Below are 18,631 nucleotides of genomic sequence, written 5' to 3' on the forward strand. Positions count from 1 at the left end.
TCAAATTAATAGTATTCAGGTATTTGTTAGCAAACCTGAAATATAGTTTCTCATTTTAGGGTCTGAAAAAAGTTACCTCTACACATGAATTAAAGATTTCAACAAAGTCTAGACACGAGAAAATATAAACAATAATAACGAATAAATTGCTAACGTTCACTAAGGGCTCATTATTTGTCAAATAAATCACTTAAAATTTATTTTATTTTTCTTTACCAGTGAAGAAGCTGAGGCTTGGAGAGGTGAAGGGCCTACTGACGTCTGACTTGGTGGACGATGGTGCCCGGTTTCAGAGCTGGGTGTTCTGGCTCCAGAGCTGGAATCATTGCTTCCAAACTCTCCTTCCTCTCACATGTTAACATACTCAAGAGAAAATACTGAGTCACTAGTAATCAAAGAAATACAAAATGAAGCCTCAGTGATGTACCATTTTTCTGTTGCAATATTGACAAAAATAATTATACAGTATATGAATATGTGGTACATAAGATAATTATATAGTAAATGAGGAGAAAATGGTACTCAGATATTACTGATAGCAGTATAAGCATAGTCCATTTGGAAGGCAATCAAGAGCCATAGAATTTTGTAGGTTTTGACTCAAGAATCCTACTCCTGGGAATTCCAAGAAAATCCTTTAAAAAGCCAAGAGAAAGCAAAGCTATGAGTATATTCAAAAGTGTTCGTAGCTCACGTTTATAACAATATAATTTGGAAATACCCTTAGTATCCAACCATGAGGCACAAACTAACTGTGGCAAAAACAATGAAGATTCTTTGACGTCTATTAAGTGAAAAAAGCAGAATAGAAAATGGAATCCCAGCTGCGATTACACCTGAGCACAATGTGAGTCAGCGGTGTCCGCAGACAGGCATCAGACGGGAACATGAGAACGAGGTGTAACAGAGCTGGGACTGTGAGGGGCTTTTTGTTCGGTTGGAAACTATCTTTACTATAACGCTGTGCAAACATATTTAACTGGAGCTTACTTTGGAGGATTGGGGCCATTTTATCTCAATTTGCAATTTAAAACAAATTTCTGAAGTGAAAATAAAAAATTCAAACATCACAACAGTGTTAGAATAAATATCCCTCCCCCAAACAAAAAGATGATCACTGCAGAGTTTTGGGCGTGCACTTCTCAGATTTTCCCAGTGCACACTTACAGTATTTTGGAGGCTTGTTTTTTTAGTTGGTTTATTCCATGCAGACTGAAGTACAGCTCATCTCTGGATGCTGTTTCATCTCAAAACCCGTTTTCTGTGTCATTACATAGAGAATTCCTTCATTCTAGGCTTGGGTGATGATTTCAAATTCAACAAATATACCCAAATGTAACTTAGATAAAATGAAAGTGATAAAGTTTGCCACTCAAGTTTATGCAGCTGTTTAAAGGGAATGTTGAGAACTAGGGTCACGGATGGATCTCTGAGAGTTGAAGAGGCTGCTCTGACATATCTTAGGGCTGAAGCCTTCAGGAGGAGAGTTTTCCACATTTACACCTGCAGGAAGATTTGGAAGGTTCTGGGGCTCCTTGGAAGGTGAGGAGGTGGGCGAGGTATAATTCGAAGCTGTTGATAACTGGGCCTGGTGCTGTTCTTGGTCAGAGAGCGAGGCTGCTGCTCCCTCTGCCCTCCGGGGGGTCAGCTCTGGTTGAGCTTCCCCTCACCTCCTTCCTGCTGGTCACCTGGGGCAAAGGGCCATCTTCAAAGCAGCTGAAGCCTCAGTTTCCTTAACTGTTAAGTGAGAAAAACAGTAGCTACTTACAGGGTTTTGTGAGAATTAAAGAGAAAACGTATGTAAAATGTTTGGTAAAGTACTTGCTAAGTATCAATGTTAACAATTTCCTTAGTTGTGGATAAATTCGATTGTAAAAGCACCATCCATTTAATATTAGCTTTTAAGGAAATAAAAAAATATAAACACCACCACAGTAATGAACACGTGTTGAATCAATGCACCAAATGCCTATTGATTTCAAATATGTCAATGTGAGAAAAAAATAAGTTCTCAGACTGTGGAAATACAGTCTGATTAGTACCATCTTGCAGCGGGACTTCCCATCATCCTCCACTCTGCTGACGCTCAGCCCAGTCAGTGCTCAGTTCCCTGTCCCCGCCCATCATGATCTGCTGAGGAACAGCAAAGGGCTTTATCACTCAGGAGCTGGGACCCCTAACTGAACCCAGCTGCTCCTGTGCACAGGTGAGGAGACTGAAGTGCAGAAAGGTCAAGAAAGGTGAGGTCAATTCTGAAGACAGGATGAGAGCCACCCAGTATGAGGACAGTCATTTTGAGTTTCCTTCTAGATAGTCTGTAATACCCAACACAGAGTGCTCCGAATTCATGGTATACTTCCCGACTCCCTGACACTGTAATTTGGAGCATTTAAGTACTCTACTTTAGTTTCGTTATCCGGAAAAGACTCTGAGCCAGAAGGCACATTTAACAAAAAGCATCCAGGATCCTGCCTTACCTTTTTGGGGGGAAAGGGAGTGGATTTTGACATATTTGGACTTTTTTGTTTGTTTTTTAAATTTGCTGAGTCCTAACCAACTGAATAAGCCTGTGCTAGGCCCAGGGAGCAGTATGAGTAGAGGGGGGTGGGAAAGAGACCTAAGACCAGACCCCAGTTATTAGGAGCTCACCAAGCATGTGCAGGAGTCATCTCACAGAGATAGATTATGTGGAATTAGGTGCTGAAATGAGACATGAGGGTGACAACTCCTGCTCATTGAGCGACTGCTGACCAGTCACTGTGCAGGCGCTTCATGTGTTTTTAATCACCACCAACCAAACGAGGAGGGTATTATGAACTGTGTCTTTCAGATGAGGAAACTGAGGTCAGAGAGGTCAGGTGGTTGCTGAAGCCACACAGGAGGACGTGGCACAGTTAGGATTTACACTCATTTCAGTGTGACTTCACACTTCCGGTTTGCTCCGTGGCTTCCTGCAGTGGATGATGTTGGATTTCAAAGAAGGAGTGGTCAGTGTGGTTTGGGAAAGGGATCGCGTACAAGAGGGTGAGCTGGATTTTAACAGGTTGAAGGAAATCAGGCAAAGAAAGCACTTCTCATTCTTGCTAATGGTTAGCCTTACATTTTGTCACATGCATTGAGAATATTTACTCTGACCACACTTGTAGCAAGCCAAAAATCTAGACAGAGGGCATGACCTGGAATTTTAGAACTTCCTCTAAAAACAAGAGGGAATCCAGTATTTTGGAATTAGAATTTCCGGGTCCTAGGAAGTGTTTAAGGCATGGAGTATTTAAAATTGGGAGTGTTCTGAAAACCCAGGACCTGTGGGATGTGTGAAAGTGGGTGGGACAGAAACAAGGGCCACTGTTAAGATGTCTCAGATAAAGAATCGATCTTGACGTGTGACCTAGCCAACCGCGTAACCTCTGTGCCCTAGTTTTCTCATCTCTAAAATTAAGAGTGGACAAAATGAACTTTAAAGTACCCTTCAAATCTAAAATTTTGTTTCCATAGAACTATAGCGCTCTATTCAGTATTATAAACTACCTAGTATTAGATAAAAATAAAAAATAATAACAGGGGCCGGCCCCGTGGCTTAGCGGTTAAGTGTGCGCGCTCCACTACTGCCAGCCCGGGTTCGGATCCTGGGCGCGCACCGACGCACCGCTTCTCTGGCCACGCTGAGGTCGCGTCCCACATACAGCAACTAGAAGGATGTGCAACCATGACATACAACTGTCTACTGGGGCTTTGGGCGGGGGGAGGAGGAGGATTGGCAATAGATGTTATCTCAGAGCTGGTCTTCCTCAGCAAAAAGAGGAGGATTAGCATGGATGTTAGCTCAGGGCTGATCTTCCTCACAAAAAAATAAATAAATAGATAAATAAATAACAGAAGAAACAAAGAAAAATGTTTATTACTCTTCAGTCTGGAATTCTAAAGTGAAAAATGAGATCTCTCATATTCAATTTTAGCCTGCTGTGGTAATGAGGTCAAAGAGTCCTTTAAAGAAACAAACTATCTGTTTGTTGGTGTGTGTGCACAAATAGATATATTTCTGTTCGTCTATCAAGATCAGCCTCTGCAGATGAACTCTGCTACATTAGAGGACGGGTTTTCCCATTCCAAAGTGAGTTGAGCCCTTACTCAGACTTGAAGAAAACCCAGACAACACTAAAGCCCCAAGGCAGCAGCAGGAAACACACCCATCTTTGAGAGGGAGATAGACAAGTCACCACTGTTTTTGGGTAGATTCCCAGTAGTGGGATAGCTGGATCATAAGGTATTTCTATTTTTAATTTTCTGAGGAATCTCCATACTGTTTTCCATAGAGGCTGCGCCAGTTTGCATTCCCACCAGCAGTGAATTAGGGTTCCCATTTCTCTACATCCTCTCCACCATTTGTTGTTTTTTGTCTTGGTGACCACAGCCATTCTTACAGGTATAAGATGATATCTTAGCGTGGTTTTGATTTGCATTTCCCTGAGGATTAGTGATGTTGAGCATTTTTTCACGAGCCTATTGGTCCTCTGTCTATCTAGATGACCATTGTTCTTTATCTCCAAATTTTCATGATACTAAACTTGAAAGGTTCCTTTTTTGTTCGTTTGTTTTCAGGCAACCAACCGTGTTTTCACACGTCCCTATACTCTCTTAACATTGTCAACTGATTATGAGGTAGACTCTGGTAAACTTAAAACAAAGAGAAGTTATTTGGGGTTTTTTAGGCCTGCAGACTGGGAAAGCACAAATTCAAGTAGCACTTGAATTGTGCTCCTGTGTTGAAGGGAGAAGGGCGAAGACTTTTGAACAGTCACAGCTAACAAAAGCAAAGAAGAAAAGAGGGAAGGAACGCCTTTTAGCAAATTCTGGGGGCCAGGTAATCATGGGCTGAGGGGTGGTAGAAACAAGCCACTAAATTTAGGAAAGTGGGGGATGACTCTGACAGGAACGTGGTCACTGTCCCAATGATCTTATCTTCCTGACATGAACAGGGTCTCTGTCCCAGTGATCTTATCTTCCTGACAGGGACGGGGTCTCTGTCCCGGTAACCTTATTTTCCCTGAGAAGACCTGGAGACACATCTCAGGCATTTAATGAGTTCAAGGCTTCCTCCTCAATGAGGTGTTTGTTCCTCTCCTCCTCACGTCTGCCCGGCTCCACTTTAGTGCCTTAACATGGAGACTCCATCTTTTTCCAATTCCACAATACGTTTCCTTCTATGTCTTTCTTCTCCTAAATTAATTTAAAAAGCCTCTTCTAAGTAACATTCTTTGTCTAATTATACTCACCTACTCTGACGATGTCTTGTGAAGTTGTAAGCCAGCTGAATCTTTCTAAAATCATAACAAAGATGTTAAAAAAAATAATTACCCTCGAGGTTAAAACTGTGTCATTGATGCAGTCAGGGAAAATTCAGTGGCATTAAGTATATTCACAACGTTGTGCAACCATCACTACTATCCATTTCCAGAAATTTCCAAACAGAAACTCTGTGCCCATTAAACAATAACTTCTCCTTTCTCCCTCCTGGCCAGCCCTTGGCAACCTCTATTATAGTTTCTGTCTCGATGAATAGGTACCTCATACAAGTGGAACCATACAGTATTTGTGTTTTTTATGACTGGATTATTTGACTTAACACAATGCCTTCCAGATTTATCCACGTTGTAGCATGTACCAGAATATCATTATTTTTTAAGACTGAATAACATCCCATTGTATATATACAACACATCTGGTTTATCATTTGCTTTTCCTAACCACTAATATATAGTGTAATCTCCTAGTAATGTAAGAAAAACTTCATGGACCTGGTTGAAGAAGGTATCCATGGTCAAATATGTTTGGAAATTACTTCAGATTGTGCCCCCCCCTTAGAGTTTTGCAATTAACAGTCACTTATTAAAGACTCTTAGAAGTTCTGCAAAAAAGGAACCTGTTTAATTTTGCTTAACTCAGACTTTCCCAAACATATTTGATCTTGAAATCCTCTTATTTCTGGTAGTGTGCATTAACATCCCTCAATGATTAGTGTCCATGCCATGCACAGGCGAGGCTCAGCTTTAGAAGGAAGGATATAGTACCCGATTCTGGCCCCCACTGATGATGTGATCTCAGGATGAATATGTAACCTCTCTACACCTCATGGTCCTCATATGTCAGATGAGGGTGCACAAAAGCACCCACTTCGTGGGGGATGTAAAGATTTAAAGCAATATGATATGATTCTGATGATTACTACTAATAATATTACAGTTCTGGGGTCTGGCTGTCTGGGTTCAAATTTTGTCCTTCCACTTACAAGCTATATGACCTTTGGAACCTTACTTAACTTCTGTACCTGAGTTCTTCATCTGTATGATGGGAACAAAAATCGTACCATTCTCACAGTGTTGTTGCAAGAATTCAGTCCAATTCATGTAACATGTTTAGAAGAGTGCTTGGTCCACGGTAGGTACCTAATAAATGTTAGCCCTTATTATCGTCAATATTAGCCCTTATTATCATTATCACTGGTGCTCTTGTTACTTCTATGACTACATCACGTGAAAGGAGTTATTTTAGTTTCTTTTTTTATTGGGATATAATTGACATATAACATTATATTAGTTTTAAGTATACAACATTAATGATATAGTATTTGTATATATTGTGAAATGATCACCACAGTGAGTCTAGTTAACATCCATCACCCCACATAGTTACAAATTTTTTTCTTGTGATGAGAACTTGTAAGATCTACTCTCTGAGCAATTTTCAAATATACAATACAGTATTATTAACTATAGTCACCATGCTGTACATTACATCAAATTATTTTAGTTTCTAAAAGCAACTCCTCTTACCTCAAAAAACAGCAAGTCAAAAAACCTCTTACCTTAAATCCAGCAAGTTATTAAAATAGCATCCCCCTCTCTTGCAAATATTTGATTCTGCTCTGTTGGTTTTGATCTTGTCTTCACCTAGAGTCTGTGATCCTTGTCTTCCACCATTTAACTTCTTCTCTTTGTGAACAGGGGTGGAGAAGCCTCGGCTCTGTTTTTGTCTGGGCATCAGGAAATGGCGGAAGAAGGAAAGATCACTACTCCTGTGATGGCTACACTAACAGCATCTACACCATCTCCATCCCCAGCACAGCCGAAAGTGGAAAGAAGCCTTGGTGCCTGGAAGAGTGTTCGTCCACACTGGCCACAACCTACAGCAGTGGAGAGTTCTACAATAAGAAAATAGTACATGACATTTGCATGTCTGTCATGATTTATGTATCTTTCACTTTGAAATACAAAGGAAGAAGCATAAATTTACATGCACAAGTAATATATGGAAATAGAAAGTCAAATTAGCTGATTACTCAACACAAATATTTGTAAATGTTACCATTCTGTTACCAATTCATTGAAAAAGCCTGTCTGGGTCATTACTTTCCAGCATTTAATGTGGCCTTAGACATGATTAAGCTTCAGTTTTATTGAGGATAAATGAATGGTCCATGTTCACCTTTTGAGTTGGTGGCAGAGAAGAGACTAGATTCTGGGTCTGACTCTTAGCCCAGTTCCCTTATGTCCCCATCTGCCTTCGAACCTTAGCTTCAGTGCTTTGGTTTCAAAGTTGGTGTAACTAATTCAGTGTGAACTAATCCCATACAAAAGGTGCTTTTCTAATCCTGCAGTACAAAGTTTGCCTGAACGAGGAGCACAGAAGTCCTCCGTGATCTCCTGCTTACCACAAGCCCTGCTGTCCATGCAGACAACAAAATGATTCAGAGTTCAGGTTGCAGGACCAGCCTGCATGGGTTTTGTTTGCTGCTGAACTATTTACTAGCTGGGTAACTTTGGACACAGTACTTAATTTTTTTGTCTCAACATCCTTACCTGTAAAATGTGGACACTTAATATCATGTAGCTCATGGAGTTATCACAAAGATGGTGAGGAAGGAAACAGTAAGCGCCTTCCACACTACTTGACCCACTGGTGCTCAAGAAAGGTCTGACTTTGGGGTGCCCAGCACTGTGCTGCTGATCCTAAATTTCATTCACCTTTGCACCTTCCTCTTTTCTTGATCACGGTTTTGTAAACTGTCTCGGGATTTGTCTTTCTAAAGTGGAGCCAAGCTGCTGTACCTGACACTTTTTAGCAATTAACCAAGAACCTGCTTTCAGATAGTGTAGATTCATGCAGTTTGTGTCACTGTTGATGCTCACATGACTTTTCTACAGCAGTAGAAGCACAGGTGACAAGAAACTATCTCCTCTGTGTAATTCTTTACCACATCCATGTGATTCCTCTTGATTCCTGGTTATTACTTGATTTTTATGATTGACTTTTCAGCTATTTTTGCTACCTTCTTCAGTTACATTTTGCAGATTGATTTAAATAAAAACTGCCGACCGTATACATATCCCATCTGCCCCATCTTTCCCTAATTCCTCCACAATAACTGGGTTAAAAAAATACGTGGATAAGCCTGCTTATAAGTACATCCATCATCTATCAGTAAACATAACTCTGGAATACAAGGTTAAATGGAAAAGGAGAAAATGCAGAGACGACAACTTTTGAAGTTTCATGCCTTAACGTGAAAGTGATCCTCTCTGATATTTTATCTTTATTGTGGAAATGTTATAATCTAGGAATGTCCTTTTTGCTTTCAAATATGAAGACCCTGTGTCTCAGAGCGCATAGACAATTTCCACTAGGAGTCAGTGGCATTGATCAGTTCTGTATCATGAAAATCCTGATGAAAACTCTCTGGAATAAGAGTTCTCTTCTTGTATCTCTCAATTCTGAAGGTCATCTTAAGGCAAACTCGCCATTGCTTTAAAGAAAATATGTCCACCGAGTCCTCTTATTGCCTGTGGGGTCATTGCTGGGGGGAGGGTATTGTTGAGATCCATAAATGACTTCTCTACGAGAACCTTATAATCCAATGGGCAAAATATCAGAGAAGAAGGAAGGTTGCCTGGATCCCAGATGGGAGAGCACAGTGTGGACAGAGGGACCTCATAGTCACCACAGTGAGATTTACTCCCTAGATGTGACCTCCTGGGCCCTTTGTGACTATTTCCTGTAATTGTGTCATTGCTGCTCCAACCCCTGTGACAGGGTGGGCGTTGAGTTTTCTCCTATGGACAGACAGATTGATCCATTTGGTGGCGAGGGATAGGGCTTGAGAGGGAAAATGGACCCCATGACTTCATGTTAATACCCTTTATTCAGGTCGTATATTTTACTTTTCCCCAGTTGCTGCCCCTGATATGAAAATCTTTACTGACTCACTTTATATATTTAATTTCTACTTGTTTCTACCTTTTGTTTAATCTTTTTCTTCCATTTTCATAGCAGCAATTTATTAGTAATTTTTCTGTAGCCAGTTCTTAGGTTCTCTTATTTTCCCTGAATCTCCACATTACCATCAGTTGGAGAGGAAATTTGGTAGCTGTTTCAAGTTACAGTCTCTAGCTTCATGCAGACCACTCAGTGGCTAAGCCACCCTCATGGAGTCTTGGTTTCTTCATCTGTAAAATGTAGGTAAAACCGCACCAACCTCACAGATTTTCATGGGGATAATAAGCTACTGAGTGTAAGGTACTTACACAGTGCCTGGTGCAACTGTTACTGGACACAAACACAGGTTTGTTGACCCATCACACAAGAGGGACCAAAAATGAAATCTAGAACACCAGGTTTATGACAAGGAAAGGGGCTTTTATTATTGAAAGGCAGCCAGATGAGGAGATGGGAGCTAAAACTCACCTCCACCACCCCAAAGGGAAAAAGGTAGCGGTTTTTACCAAGGGTTTTAGGTAGAGGAGGGGGAGGATGTGGCCTTGCTGGCTGGTGCCTTCCCACCAGCCTGTGTTTATCCTTGTGAGCCTGCTTGCAGGGAGGGGGATGGTGAGATAAGGGAATTTGCAGGTGAGTGTCCTTGGTTGTCTGCCTCCATCATGGATGGTGGATTCTGGTGCCAGGAAGCCAAGGAGCTGGGGTCTGGGAAGTTTTAGTTTCTTGATATTCTCTAGACATCAGTTTCCCTGTAATAGACTTCAGGGACCTGTAATTAGCAAAAACTTCAGCATGAACCCAGGGTGAGGCCAATTGTGCTTTAATAATTTGTAACGTCTGTTTTCCTTGTGCAGTTCAGGGAAACAAAGGTTAAAGAAACTGATATTTACATAAGAATGTAGCTAAAGCAGCAGGGAAAGGGGATGGGTGCTTTTGGTTTTAACCCCATATATTCTGTGTTTAATGTAGGGGAACCAATATCAGGGCCAACAAGGAGCAGTTCAGTACATGGCCAGTACCATTGTTCCCTAAGTCAGTCACAGTTCCCTCTGTGTCCTGGGAGGTTAGGCTGATCATGTTTCCAGCTGTTAACAGAGGCGCTTATTGTGCCTACATTTTTTCCAATCTTTAGAATACTGTGATCTGTCCCACAGTCACCCCATAAAGAAAGGCACTTTGATGGTGAACATGTTAACAGTCTGAACATGAGTGAAGCTGGCAACAATATCCACCTTTTGTGGTCCAGCTGACCCCTTTTCCTTCTAGATGTCAGAATGACAAATAATCCTGCATTGCATCTGGGACCTATTCTTCCCCAGGCTTTGAACTAGATGCCTGTGGTCCCTCGGAGATGCCCTCATCCTGTTAGTAGCATTCATGATTAAGTGTTTCATAAATATGAAAATCCAGGCAGGTCCGTCTATTCTCATCTGTTCTAAAGCCAGAGCCTGTTCTAAAATTAAGAGGCGTGCAGACTTGAGAGAGATGCACAGTTTAGCCGTCCTATGCTGACTGTCTTAGATAGGCTTCAATGTTTTGAGGTTTTCTCCATTTTGTTTCTAAATGGTGGGAGGAAAACAACATGTTTTTAGAGTCACTTAGGGAAGAGAAGTGCTTGGTTTTAGGTTGGGGAGAACTTTTGTAGGTCAGAGGATGACGGGAAATGTGAAGAAAAGATTGAAGACAGAGAGATTGGTGGAGAAATATCCTGTGGAAAGATTGAGAGTAGGTAGAAAGTTGACAATGGCCAAGAAGAGAGACAGACCTTCCTCGGAGGCAGAAGACAAGTGAACAGTCAAGAAGAAGATACGAATTTTGACACTGAGAAAAACGATGCTGGGGAAACTCAGTATCTTATCAGCACGTTAGGTAGCGAAGTCACCTTCTGAGAAAGAATGGGTGAAACATGGATCTTGGGAAGGTTTGGCCTAGCCGAAGTGAGGAATGCAAGAGGCAAATAGAAAGATGAATGAAAGGATGACCAAGCAGTCTAGGGCACCATCCGGGGTGAGCCAGACTCATAGTGGGGCATAAGAATGTTGTATTTGGAGGGAGTATTTGAAATCTTGGAGATGGGGCAATTCCTAGTGATGATTATATCTAAGATGGCCCTTTGTGGGCGCCAATTGAGGCCAGTATAGTTGAGCAAATCAAGGAAGTATGAGGCCGAGTATGAGTGCCACCTACTGGCTCATGGAAGACAACGAGGAGGCAAACAAGAGATACAGAGAATTTGAAATTTTCACGGTAACATCTGAATAACATTTGCTTGCCCTAGCCATGACTCATCTGTACTTACCAAGGAGATTCTGGGTGCGGATATGGTATAACTCTCAGAACCATTGCAGTAGTGTTTGATTCAGCTGAGCAAGGTATATTTAGTTTAAAATCCTACCCTTGCATTGACTCTAATACATCGTGGAAATTAACATGGGTGGATATCAGGAGTTGGGAGAACCAAACCACCGTGTCAGTTCCTATAGGCACAGATGCCAAGGCAGAGTAACAGTCTTGGCCTCTAGGTTTAGCAGAGTCCTGTGTATGCCCTTGCTCTTCTGTTTCAGTCTTTAATCTAGACTGTCTGAGGAAGCCAAAGGTACCTGGCAGCATTTGGATTATAACCACGTCTTTACAAATCATCTCCTCAAAAATCTCTGAGAACCCAAGAACAGGGCCTTTTTAATTTGTATATCTCTAAATCTCACCTAATACCTGGCACGTAGACGTTCAAAAAACATCCATGGAATGAATGAATGAATGAGCTGTGCTCTCTAGGATCCTACATTTCTCTAGAATACACTTTCTTTGGGTTTAGAAGTCTCTGTGACCCTCGCCATTTCCTGTTACACTCTTTTGAAAGATACATAGCGATTATCCAACTCTGTAAACACAAATTATTAGCATTGACAGTGCAGGCAAGATTCTTCCTACCAGGTCTGCCTTGGATCCTCTGCTCTTTATCTTGCTGGTGCCTGGACTGATAATCACACTGTTCAATTGGTTGTGCTCCTTACAACAAAAGTGGAAGAGATTACAGCAAGGGCAATAATTAAGAGGTGGAATGGGGGAGCCTAAATAAATAAAAAGAAGGCTGCATAAACATGATGCCTGTATTGAATGAGACAGTACCAATCTGAAATCACCACTCCTACTAGATGGAAGTCCCAGCTATTTTCTTCTTTGGGACTGCTGATTGCCAAGAATGCAACTAGTCCATTCTAACACCTTTATGTGAATTAATAAGAGGTGCCCCCGACAGAGGCAGAGGCAGCTAACACCAGAGTGCACGGCTTGGTGAGATGAACATGGGCTGGATTTCCACCTCCACTTGACTGTCTGGGCAGCACCTTGTGCAGGAACCACTTGCACTTTTGCATTCTTTGCCCCTGCTGGTTACTTTTTTGAGCCTAGGGCTCCTGGGAGTCACTTCTGAGCTAAGAACCACAGTCTCATTCTAAAAGTTACAGATCGGATTCCTGGTCCACACCATACCTGGGCAATAACTGGAAGCACAGAATAGCAGAGCCCAGGATGTGCAGGATGTGCCACTGTTAGAATATGTGCATTGCTCTATATGTACTTTTCCCCTTTAGCTAACAAAACTAATAGAATAACACTACATGAAAGGTTTTTTCTACTATGTAGGGACAAACTCTAGTTCCCTTCTCATTTTCATTTTTGTGGCTTAGTGCTGGCAAGTGGAAGATGTATGTATATAACATTTATCTTACCCAATGGTACTAGTTCAGCAAAGCTATGAGAAAAGCCAGATGGGTGGACTTCCTCCATTTGTCACCAGTCGAATCTCTGTTTCCAGGTTTTTTTCAATGCAACTATAATAAATCTGGCAGCAAATCTTAGAGTTTCGGTAAGACCACCTGATTAAACCATGGGTGAGTAACTGCTACCACACCACTCCAGCTGGATCTCAAATTGACAATGTTCAGGTGCTTCCAGAGCTGTGAAAGTTGGACGTGAGGTGATGGACAAGTGAAGCTTGTGACTCTGCTGAAATCTGAAACTGTATTTTCTGAGCAGTTTCCAAATCATACAAAAGGCTCTTTGGATCAGACTGAAGAAACATGTCGATTTCTTTTAAGACAATGGGAGGAGAGGATGAGTGTAGTGTGAGTAGAGTGCTGAATTCAATGAGTAGAGACCCATCAGTGGACTATCACCCTCAATGAAGTTGGCCTCTCGCCATCACCTTTCCCGTGGGAGTAATTTCTTAAAATGTTCACAAGAAGTTTGTGAGGCTGGACCTGCTTCTGTGGAAAAGCCTCATACATGCTTTCGCTTGAGAAAGATAAACTTTCCAATTAAATGAAGAATTCTCTGGCTGTCTCTTCATTGTTACTCTTTCAGGGTGAGATGCAGCTCACATCTGTCAAACGTCAGCCACCCTCCAGCTCCAATGCTTGGCTAGTAACCACCATCCCCCAGAGTGGCGGGATAAGATCTGGGGGGGTCCTGCTTGTTGCTCGACTTGAATCAAAGCTATAAATTGGGTCTCTGTGGGCCAGGAGCCCTCAGCCTTTAACAGGAAAGTCAGTAGGAGCTCAGTAAAGGGGTCCTGTGGGAAGCTCCCTTTGGCCTCTCCCTACTTATAAAATCTGTAACACATGTTGACTAGATCCAAAATTACATCATTGCCTCACAACTTTTTGAGGTTCCAACTTCTGAGGCCCTTGGGAGAGGAGCAGTTGTTATTATAAGGTCAGGATTTAGGACTGGCAACTTAAGCCATTCAAGGTCTCTTCTGTGTTGACTCCATTGCTTTAATTTAATTTTATTTTGAAGTTTTTAAAACTATGCCTTTACTTATTATTTTTTTTATTGAGGTGACAGTTTTATAACATTATATAAATTTCAGGTGTACATCGTTATATTTCAATTTCTGTGTAGCCTACATCATGTTTGCCACCCAAAGTCTAATTGCTATCCATGACCTCCATTGGTTTTAGAAGCAGCCAGAGAGAGATCTGGCTGCTCTCAGACTGAGCCTAGGCAGCATTGGCATGTAGAAATGAGACAAACAACTAGATTTTGTTCGCTAGGAGAATGCATTGACAAGCATGGGTGCTGCCAGATTTGTGAAGCCTCATGTGCCAAGTGCTGGGGGCCAACCCAGGAAGACTGCACTGGCTGTCCTGTGACAAGGTGACAAGGCCTCTCAATATCTCCTGGGGTTGAGAGCTCATGGGGTGCAGGATGGAGAGAGTAGGTGCTTACCACCTTAGAGGCACCCCTTGGGCCTGCAAGGAAAAAGAATCAAACTCCTTCCCATGACAAAGAAACCCTCCATGGTCTGGCCACAGCCCTCCTCTGAGCATCTTCTCCCCATGATGCCCAGCACCCACTGCAAGAATCAGTTCCCTGGAGACTAGAGGGGCTTTCTCATCAATGAAGATGCTGCTGCCTTTGATGCCTGGAATCTCACCCCTTTCTGCACACCCATCTCTGAACCTTCATCTCCGTCTGCTGATCCAACATCTATTCATATTTCTAAAGTCAATTCAAGGGTGAGTAGTTCTATGAAGGCATTTTTGACCTATTCTGGTGGAATTAACCTCCCCTCTTTATGTTCCCCCGTGCTCTATATAAACTGCCATAGGAGCATCTGTGACATTTTAAGATATTCATTTACAAATCTATCTCTTTGTTAGCTGTAAGCCCCTTGAAGTATTCATCTTTGTATCTCCATTACCTATCACAGTGCTAGGAAAGTAGTAGGCATTCAGTAAATGTTTGAGCGCTGAACAAATGAGGAAATAGCAAGTATCTGAATGGGATGAGCATCTTTGCTAATATACTGGGAATTTCTAATGAAGCGAGTTGGGAGCCTGTTGTGTTTTTAGTCAACACTCCTCTGATTCTAGCACTTAATATTTGTTGGCTGACTGAGTGTTTGAATGAATGGCCTCATCACCGCTCTGCTAAATGTGTAGGAATAAGTGTCCTCCCCAGACCAGTATGACGAGGCTGCTCCAATGGCAGATGAATCTCTAGGATGGACGTTCCTTCTGCCTTGCACAAAGTCATTTCATCTAAATCTTTTTCAGGACTGTAATATCCTCAGCAGGAACTGTGGTGTATTTGTCTCTTTATTCCCTCACAATGATCAACATATGGTAATAACTCAATAAATGTGTGTTTTATTGAACTTGATAAAGTGTGTAATCAATATCATGGGGTTGGCTCCCCAAATGGCTCCCTCGGAAAGGAAGGGAGGGAGAGAACGAAGGAAGGAAGAGAGGAAAGGAGGGAAGGAAGGGAAGGAGACACAAAAGAACAGTCACAAGAATTCTCAATACTAACAGTGATAACATTTTTTTAAGTGTCTCTTTAAATATCTATGCCCCTAAATATCAAATTTGCTTTAAAGCAGCTTCAGGGCACACTATTAGATACAGACAGAATTCCAAAAACAGGCCTTGTTTCTCCTCTAACTTCTCACCATGTCAACAATCAACTCCCAATGTGTGTTTGGACATCTTTGAACTAAGGTATTAGTATTTGCTTAATAAGGCAGCTTCCATCATCCAGTGTACATTGCAGAAGTCATGACTGTCCCAGGCTCATCCGAAGTGAGAAAAAAATTCTACCAGCATAAATGGCCATTTGAAAAAATCTAAGCCCATTGGTACAAGAAGATCAGAAGTACATCTCCTGGGACATTTGGGTAGTTTAACTTGTTTCAGGAGCACATGATTTAGCTTTTTTTTCAAATTGGTGTCATAACAGTTTATAACATTGTGAAATCTTAGTTGTACATTATTGTCTGTCAGTCACCATATAAATCCATCCCTTCACACTTTGTGCCCACCCCCCAACCCTCTTCCTCCTAGTAACCACAAAACTGTTCTCTCTGTCCATGTGTCAGTTTATCTTCCACATATGAGTGAAATCATGTGGGTGTTTGTCTTTCTCTGTCTGGCTTATTTCACTTAACATAATACTCTCCAGGTCCATCTATGTTGTTGCAAATAGGATGATTTTATTTATTTTTATGGCTGAGTAGTTTTCCATTGTATACATATACCCCATCTTCTTTATCCAATCTTCAGTCAATGGACACTTGGGTTGGTTCCATTTCTTGGCTATAGCGAATAATGCTGCAATGAACATAGGTGTCCATAAGCCTCTTTAGATTTTTGATTTCAGGTTCTTTGGATAAATACCCAGTAGTGGGATAGCTGGATCATAAGGTATTTCTATTGTTAATTTTTTGAGGAATCTTCATACTGTTTTCCATAGAGGCTGCACCAGTTTGCATTCCCACATGCAGTGAATTAGGCTTCCCTTTTCTCCCCAACCTCTCCAACATTTGTTATTTTTTTGTCTTGGTGATTATAGCCATTCTAACGGGTGTAAGGTGATATCTTAGTGTGGTTTTGATTTGCATTTCCCTGATGATTAGTGATGTTAAACATCTTTTAATGTGCCTACTGTTCATGTGTATTTCTTCCTTGGAAAAATGTCTGTTCATTTCTTCTGCCCATTTTTTGAGGGGGTTGTTTTTTTGTTGTTCAGTTGTGTGAGTTCTTTGTATAGTACGGAGATTAACCCCTTGTCAGATATGCGATTTGCAAATACTTTCTCCCAGCTGGTGGGTTGTCTTTTCATCTTGATCCTGGTTTCCTTTGCCTCACAGAAGCTTTTTAGTCTGATGAAGTCCCACTTGTTTATTTTTACTTTTGTTTCCCTTGTAGACATGGAAATCGAAAAGATCCCTCTATGACCTATGTCAATGAGTGTACTGCCTATGTTTTCTTCCAGGAGTTTTACAAATTCGGGTATTACCTTCAAGTCTTTGATCCATTTTGAGTCAATTTTTGTGTATGGCAAAAGAAAATAGTCTACTTTCACTCTTTTGCATGCGGCTGTCCAGTTTTCCCAGCACCATTTATTTTATCTTTTTGTGAGGAAGATCAGCCCTGAGCTAACATCCATGTCAATCCTCCTCTTTTTTGGTGAGGAAGACTGACCCTGAGCTAACATCCATGCCCATCTTCCTCCACTTTATACGGGACGCCACCACAGCATGGCCTGACAAGTGGTGCGCGCCGGGGATCAGAAGCCGGGCTGCCAGCAGTGGAGTGAGCGCACTTAACCACTACACCATGGGGCTGGCCCCCAGCACCATTTATTGAAGACTTTCCTTTCTCCATTCTATGTTCTTAGCTCCTTTGTCAAAAATTAGCTCCTGTAGATGTGTGGTTGTATTTCTGGGCTTTCAATTTTGTTCCATTGATCTGCGTGTCTGTTTTGTGCCAATACCATGCTGTTTTGATTATTATAGGTTTGTAGTATATTTTGAAGTCAGGGATTGTGATGACTCCAGCTTTGTTCTTTTTTCTCAGGATTGCTTTTGCTATTTGGGGTCTTTTGTTCCTCCACATGAATTTTAGGATTCTTTGTTCTATTTCCATGAAGAATGTCACTGGGATTATCACTGCGATTGCACTGAACCTATGATTGCTTTAGATAGTATGGACATTTTAACTATGTTTATCCTTCCAATCCATGTGTATGGGATATCTTTCCATTTCTTTATGTCATCGATTTCTTTCAATAATGTCTTATAGTTTTCATTGTACAGGTCTTTCATCTCCTTGGTTAAATTTATTCCTATACGTTTTTATTCTTTTTGTTGCGATTGTAAATGGGATTGTCTTCTTGAATTCTCTTATTTGAGTATAGAAATACAACTGATTTTTGTAAGTTGATTTTGTACCCTGCAACTTTGCTGTAGTTGTTGATTATTTCTAATAGTTTTATGATGGATTCTTTAGGCTCTTCTGTACATAAAATCATGTTGTCTGCAAAGAGCGAGACTTCCATTTCTTCTTTGCCTATTTAGATACCTTTTATTCCTTTTTCTGCCTAATTGCTCTAGCCAAAACCTCTGGTACTATGTTGAATAAGAGGGGTGAGAGTGGACACCCTTGTCTTGTTCCTGTTCTCAGAGAAATGGCTTTCAGGTTTTCCCTGTTGAGTATGATGCTGGCTTTGGGTTTGTCATATATGGCCTTTATTATGTTGAGGTACTTTCCTTCCATATCCATTTTGTTGAGAGTTTTTATCACAAGTGGATGTTGGATCCTGTCAAATGCTTTCTCTGCATCTATTGAGATGATCGTGTGGTTTTTATTCCTCATTTTAATGTGGTGTATCACACTGTTTGATCTGTGGATGTTGAACCATCCTTGTGTCCCTGCTATAAATCCCACTTGATCATGGTGTATGATCTTTCTAATGTATTGCTGCATTCGATTTGCCAATATTTTGTTGACGATTTTTGCATCTATGTTCTTCAGTGATATTGGCCTGTAATTTTCCTTCTTTGTATTGTCCTTGTCTG

The 18,631-nt window shown here is 41.3% G+C and overlaps 1 long non-coding RNA gene across 1 annotated transcript; it reads right to left on the reverse strand.

The window, feature by feature from the left end:
- Positions 1–650: 650 nt before the first annotated feature.
- LOC131419935 (uncharacterized) lies at positions 651–7,262 on the reverse strand. The gene is made up of 3 exons (XR_009223388.1): positions 6,863–7,262; positions 5,274–5,318; positions 651–1,737 (listed from the first exon to the last, which is right to left on the reverse strand). It is a non-coding gene; the product is annotated as an uncharacterized LOC131419935 (long non-coding RNA).
- Positions 7,263–18,631: the final 11,369 nt, after the last annotated feature.

Source organism: Diceros bicornis, chromosome 22 (genome assembly GCF_020826845.1).
Source record: "Diceros bicornis minor isolate mBicDic1 chromosome 22, mDicBic1.mat.cur, whole genome shotgun sequence".
NCBI classification, from domain to species: Eukaryota; Metazoa; Chordata; class Mammalia; order Perissodactyla; family Rhinocerotidae; genus Diceros; species Diceros bicornis.